The 7,521-nt window shown below is 32.2% G+C and overlaps 1 long non-coding RNA gene across 1 annotated transcript; it reads left to right on the forward strand.

Moving 5' to 3' along the window:
* The first annotated feature begins 1,124 nt into the window (after nt 1-1,124).
* Nucleotides 1,125-4,863, forward strand: LOC121223066 (uncharacterized). The gene is made up of 3 exons (XR_005920415.1): nt 1,125-1,382; nt 3,107-3,234; nt 4,236-4,863. It is a non-coding gene; the product is annotated as an uncharacterized lncRNA (long non-coding RNA).
* Nucleotides 4,864-7,521: the final 2,658 nt, after the last annotated feature.

Genomic DNA, 7,521 nt, shown 5'->3' on the forward strand with positions numbered 1-7,521 from the left:
GTACTAGATTCGACTTTAGTACTGTGTTCCATCCTCATATAGATGGACAATCTGAGAGGGTGATTCAGATACTAGAGGATATGCTATAGAGTTGTGTCATCGATTTTCAATGTCGTTGGGAGGAGTTTTTTCCCTTGGTTGAGTTCTTGTATAATAACAATTTTTAGTTTAGTATTTATATGGCACCTTACGGGGCTCTGTATGGTCGTAAGTGTCGTACAATGTTGTGTTGGACTAAGTTGGGTGAGCGACGGGTTCTAGGCCCTAAGTTGATTTCTAAGACTGATGACAAAGTTAGATTGATTTGGGATCGTCTTAAGGCGGCTTCTAACAGATAGAAGTCTTATTCAGATCTAAAGAGGTGAGATATTGAGTACTCTGTAGGTGATTATGTTTTTCTTAAGGTATCTCTATGGAAGAAGGTCATTCGGTTCGGACGTAAGGGCAAGTTAATCCCTAAGTTCATTGGGCCATACCAGATTTTGAAACGTGTGGGACCGGTCGCCTATTAGTTAGAGCTACCTCCAGTGTTGGATCGTATTCACGACATATTTCATGTCTCTATGTTGATGAGGTATCGGTCGAACCCATCTCACATTATTTCTATTGAGGAGATTGAGGTTAGACTGGATTTCACTTTTGAGGAGGAGCCGGTTCAGATTCTGAATCAAGACGTTAAGGTCTTGAGGAGGAAGTCCATTCCGTTGGTTAAGGTTCTGTGCCAGAATCATGGCACTGAAGAAGCCACTTGGGAACCTGAGGACTCGATTCGGCTACAATATCCTCATCTGTTTGAATTAGGTAAATTTCGAGGCCGAAATTTCTTTTAGGAGAGAGAGTTGTAACACCTAATAAATTTGTAAGTTTTGACTTGTTGGATCTTGACAAGTAATTAGTCTTGGTTCAATGGTTAAGGGTTGTGTTTTAGAGTGGGGGTTCCGAGTTCAAGTCTAGTTGTAGGCGTTTGGAATTAATTTTTGTTTTTGACTCTGTTTCGCTATTTTTGACTCAGAAACTAGGCCAAATTTCAATTTCCTTTAGCCATTTTGGGAGGGTGCAACTAACTATATTAGTGGATTTATTTAGGGGAAATATTATCTTTTATTTTATTTGTTTTGATTTTGTTTTCTTTTGAAATAATCTTATCCTCTCGTTTATCTCCCTAGCGGTTTCTTGCTCCCTTTCCTTTCACGTTTCTAGTTGTTGAATTCTTTTCAATTTTTTCTCTTTATTGGACTAAAATTTATTTATTCTATACTTTTCTTTATTTTTGATAATTTTTCTTGCCTTTGTTTGGTTTTGCTCCTTGTCGATCACATTCTACTACTACTACTCTATTTGATTCTTTTCTTCACTGCCGTTTGGGATTTCGCCTTGTTACAGTAAAACTTTAAGTTTTGTACATTCAATTTCTTTCGAGTTGCTGTTATTTGTGTGGGTTTCGATTTCGTTGTGCAATATTTGGTTATAATATTTTACTTCCTTAGTGTGTATGATGTTAATGGTTGTGTTAATTTTGGAAGAATTTGGTTTTGTTAGATGTTACTTGTGAGGCACGTGGTTCGCCTGGGGTGTAATTGTTGATTAATTTCGAGTTTTGGGGTAAGGCATTGAATGTCAATTTTGGGAATTGTTTGCTGATTTGTGTTTGACGGAAATCCTCGTTTTGGTGTTAATATTTTGTATTAATTGATGAGTTGTTTGATGATTTTTTTAGGCTTAGGAATTCTCGTTCGTGAATCTATATCAAATCTAAATCCGGTGTGTGATTTTAACCTAAAATCACCGCGAACAATCTGAAAAAAGAAATTCAGAAAAATCATCCATTTGTTATTTCCCTTTTAGTAATTTTTTCTTATTTTATTTAATTTCTCATTACCATGAGTTCTCCAATTCGTCTAAGTGTATAAATAAAGAGATTTATTTAATTCTAGTCAAGGATCATTATATTGATGGAGGACATGATCACATGCATGAATATATAAATACATATATGATAATGATATTGTTGATGGCGAGCAAGGTTTTGTGATGTTGGTCTATGATGAAGCCACGCAAAGAAATTGGAAATAATTATACAGACCAGAAAACTGGAAGTAATTAAAAGTTTGTGGGGGGGGGGGAGGGTTTATGCTATTCATAGATACATGCATCGCATTTTCATGGTTGCTTATATAATTAAATGTATTTAGTGCTTTCCCTTTTCATTACCATGAGTTCTCCAATTCGTCTAAGTGTATAAATAAAGAGATTTGTTTAATTCTAGTCAAGGATCACTGTATTGATGGAGAACGTGATCACATACACGAATATATAAATATATATATATGATAATGATATTGTTGATGGCAAGCAAAGTTTTGTGATGTTGGTCGATGATGAAGCCACATAAAGAAATTGGAAATAATTATACATACTAGAAAACTGGAAGTAATTAAAAGTTTGTTGGGGGTTTTGTGCTATTCATAGTTACATGCATTTCATTTTCATGGTTGCCTATATAATTAATTGTATTTAGTGCTTTCCCTTTTCATATTTATCAAGTCTGGTTACAATTGTCTTTTTTTCCTTTTAAGTTATTGCCAGCTTTTCACTTTTGGAGACAAACATTTACAAATGATTTTTTTAACTGGGATTAAAGTTAAATTATTAGTTTTACTATACAATTCAATATTTAATTTTCTTGCCTTAATTTATCTCTTTGATTTAAAAAAATTACAATTTGGAATATGATTAATGTTATTATGTTCCGAATATGTATTCCATATGATATGAATGTGATGTCTGTTAAGATAATTTTGAGAGCATGACTATCTTGGTAGTAAACATGCTTACATCTGTACTCTGTATATGTGATAATAAGATTACATTTGTATTTTGTATATTTGGTAATGTGACACATCCGCTTTCTGTATATCTGTTAACATGATTACATGTATTTGGGTTGGGGTATGATATGATGAAGGAAGTGCTGACAGATAATTTAACTGCCTGTTAAGTGGCTCAGCTACATATATCTGATTCTTGCAGTTTACTGGATACTGTATCTGGAAGCTTGTCTGCACTATTATTGTAAAGTGACATATGCTTACTTATTGGTGTGTAGGGTTGGATGAGTTGTAGATACCCTAACTGGTGTGTTGGGTTAGACAGAGATGGTGTGTAGCAGATGGTGTAACAACCCAATTTTCAGTGGTGTCAGAAACAGTGATTCAAGATCACTAAATTCAACGAGTGAGTTCAAAATTTTTATTATTTATGAGTTAAGTGTGATTTTAGAAGGATTTTTGAATTAGTGATTTGTGTTTTAAAAGAATTTATTAGGTTAAGTGGTTCCGAAAATGAGGTATCAATACCTCAATTTCATAAACCAAGCCGTAAGAATTTTTAAAAATATTTACAGAGTGTCATTAAGTTAGTCTTAAGGTTATGTTAGAATATTTTAACGTTTTGATAGTTAATTAATTAAAAAGGATTAAATTAAAAAAGGTGCAAAACTTGCTAGAGTGATAAAATAGTCTAAATGTTAAATAAGGGAGGACTAAAAAGGTAATTAGACGTATTTAAAAAGGCTGAGGCAGCATAAGTAGGAAAAAAACAAAGAAATTAGGTGATTAAGGGGCAAAATGGGAAATAAAATAAAAAAATAAGATAAAAATGAGATTTAATAGAAATCTAGACAATTCTTCATGAATTTTCAGCCAAAAACGCCATAGAAGAGTCCCCCTAAGCTGGTTTTTCGTATTTTTGCTACATGTGAGTTCAATTCTTATTCTTTTCTTGAAATTTTCCTATTTTTAAGACTTTTACAAGTAGGTCCAACTATCTATTTCATTATTTTTTTTATTTTGTGGGCAATTTTGAATGTTACGATGGATGAGTGCTGGATGTTTATGATGAATTAACATAGAATTGAAGCTTTAATTTTGTTATATGATGATTTTATTAAGTGATTTCAATAGAAATTGATTTTAGGACTAAATTATGAAGAACTAAAGAAATAGGGTTTGCTATTAAATTTCTATGTATCAAAGGCTGTAAGATAGCCTAGAATAATTAGATAAATTGTCAATTTAGAAAAATTAGCTCAATTGACGGGATAATTGATGAGGAACTAAATTGCAAAAACTGTAAAAGTTGGGGTAATTGTGTAATTTTGAAATTTGAAGGGTATAATTTGTGAAGTGGACTAAAATTGAAATATATGCTAATGAATGAAAAATTTTACATTCTAGATCAAGAGCTTGTAGATCAACGAGAAACGGGGAAATTAGTCGAGTAGTCTCTGAACTATTACAAATTTTACAATCCAACCCAGGTAAGTTCATATGGTTAAACTTTCATGATTATTTGTTAATTTAGGAATGGTATAATATATCTATTCATACTTTGTTGTTGAAATTAAGATTATTGTAAAAGTATGAAAATTGAATTGAATGTTTAAAACGAGTAGAACGCAGGATTGAGTACGATCGTTCCGTGGCAAAGAATGAATTGACGGATAAGACATGGTTGGACCATGGCAATGTTTAAATGTAAGACCATAGCTGGGCTATGGCATTTTAATGAAAAGATCGTAACTGGGTTATGGCACCTTGAACGTAAAACCATGGTTGGACCATGACAGTATAGATACATGTGTAAGACTATAGTTGGAATATGGCATTCTGATGATAAGACCATAACTGGGTTATGGCACTACAGATGTAAGACCATGGCAGGACCATGGCAATGCATCTGTAAGACCATAGTTGGATTATGGCATAAAAAGAACGATGTACTTATATCTGTAAGCCGTTCTTCGATTCAGTAAGAAATGGTAAGAGACTTATGTGATTGAATTGAAAGATTTATAGATTATTATTGATATTGATCTGAAGGAAGTATGTTTATTGATTATATTATATTTGACAGGGAAAAATGTATGATTTATTTACAATTTAATTTATTATATTAAGTTTGGTAAGATCAATGTTTAACCTATTGAACTTACTAAGCTTAATGTAAGATCAATGTAATCGGGAGATTGGATCAACACATCAAGCTACACTGTCCAGTTTAATCCGGTAGTTTTTGCAATGTAAATTTTGGTTTATATGGCATGTATAGGGTTGGTTTGGCAATGAAATAGTTTGAATTGTGGTTGTGAATCTTAAATGTTTATATGTACGTAATTAGTAGTAGAATTTGATAAATCAATGAAATGAGTTAAATAGGTAAGTATAAGTAATTGAAATATTTGTGATGTTATGTCATGTTGAGAACACGTTTTAGCTTGTATTGATTACTTGGTTGGGATATATTGGTGTATGTGAATGTTAAGTGCAAATTAATGTCAAAATGGGTGAGAAAAGTAGCTTTAAAATGACATATTTTCGTCTACTCGGGCAGAGACACAGGTGTGTGTCTCAGCCGTGTGTGACACACGGCCTGACACATAGGCGGGTAGTCTGGCTGTGTGTCCTCTGCACCTTAAAATTTTAAACAAAATGCCTAGGTTTTTATACATGACCTAGTACACGAGCGTGTGGCTTGGCCGTGTGACCCCTGCACCTTCCACACGGCCTAGCACACGGGCGTGTGGTTGGCTGTGTGACCCAAGTCAGAGAGTTACACGGGTAAGGACATGGGCTGGGACACAACCGTGTGCCTCATATCGAATGCCCACAAGACCTAAGACACGGGTGTGTCTCCTGGCCGTGTGAGCCACACGGCTAGCCATACAAGTGTGTGTTTCTTGCTTCTAAGAAAATTTTTGAGATTTTAGGAAAAATTCCCTAAGTACCCGATTTAGTCCCGATTCACTTCTAAGGTGAACATTAGTCAAATATGATTTTTAAAAAAGTTTTTGATTTGATAATTTATGTTATATAAGTGATTTATTAAGTTTAAGTGGTTTTAGAAAATAAGGTATCAGGACTTTATTTTTATAGACTGAGTCGTAAATATTTTTATAAATATTGATGGAGTGTCATTAAGGTGGTATTGAAGTTTCATTAAGAAATTTTAACTTTTCAATGGTTAATTAATTAAAAATGATCAAATTAAAAAAAATGCATTCCTGAGACTTTGTTCCCGTAAATCGGATTCTTTACGAAGCTAGTTGTGTAGTTAATTAGGTTTCGATTAAGTGAGTTTGCTTAAATTAAAAGTAATTAGGTATAAGGACTAAATTGCATATAGGGTGAAAGTTGAATTATAGATTAAAGAAAAAGTAAAAGGACTAAAGAAGCAATTATGCCATTGCTCATAAATGAGGCGGCATAAGTGTTTATTATTAAAAAATTTAAAGTTAAAATATATATTATAATATTATAATATTATATCTTAATGTTTAAGTATATATATATTATATATATTATATTATATAATAATAAAACAAAGAAATAAAATAAAAAGAAATAGACAAAGAAACAGAGAAGCAAAAACGAAGTAGGAGAAAAAGAAAGAAAGGAGAAAATTAGGGTTTCAAAGTTTCAAGTTCAATTGGTTAGTCAATTTAGTCCATTTTTCTTTTAATTTTTATGTTTTTGGAATCCCGATATTAAATATTACCCGACCCATGTCAAAATTTAGAAATTATTGAGTTTTTAAATGTTGTTAATGTTGAATAATTTTAGTATTAGGGATTAAATTGATAGATATTTAAGTTAGAAGTGAAAAAGGATTGAATTGTAGAATAAATTGTAAATTTTGAGTAATAGGGACTAAATTGTCAAAAAATAGAAATTTAGGGAATTAAGTGAAATTAGAGAGTTAAATCTAGTTTAAAGTGGAAATTGAATGAAAATATATAATTGGTTGTGAAGAAATAAAATTAGTCTCAGTTTAAGGACTAAATTGGAATTTAGACAAATGTTGAGTAAAAATTGAAATATGCAATATGAAATTGAATTGAATTGTATTGTATTGATGAATTTTAATTGTTTTAATTCCGTAGCTAACATCGTACCGGAATCCTCGACTAAAAAAGGGAAAGATAAAGTCGACGAGGAATAACTTGAAATTTCTGGTTTGTATTTCTATAATTCGAATTTAGTTGTTAATTGTTAAAATTCAATTTAATGTATATGGTAAGTGTTGAGGTGAGAATTATTGTGTTTTGCAATTGAAATGGATTGATTTAGTATGTGATAAATTTATTGAATTTATATTGATTGAATTGGTATATATATATTGAATATATTGATTATTTGAATTGAAACGAATATTGGTTGTGTTTGAAAAGTGAATTGAAACCCTATTAACTGTATCGGGCTGAGTCGGATATAGATGACATGCCATAGGATTGGAAGAGTTCAGGGATTTCTTCGACTTCGAGTTGATGAGACACTGGGTGTCAATTTACTACTTCGGATTAATTCGACGAGCCATTGTGTGCCAGTTTACTTCGATTTAACCGATGAGACACTGGGTGTCAAATTATTACTTCGAATTATCCGATGAGGCACTGGGTGCCAAACTGGTGTGTTTTGGTTGGATCCGTGTATCTGTCCAAGTCCGAGTCGTGTTAATAGGAGT

Source organism: Gossypium hirsutum, chromosome D11 (assembly GCF_007990345.1).
Source record: "Gossypium hirsutum isolate 1008001.06 chromosome D11, Gossypium_hirsutum_v2.1, whole genome shotgun sequence".
Lineage (NCBI taxonomy): Eukaryota > Viridiplantae > Streptophyta > Magnoliopsida > Malvales > Malvaceae > Gossypium > Gossypium hirsutum.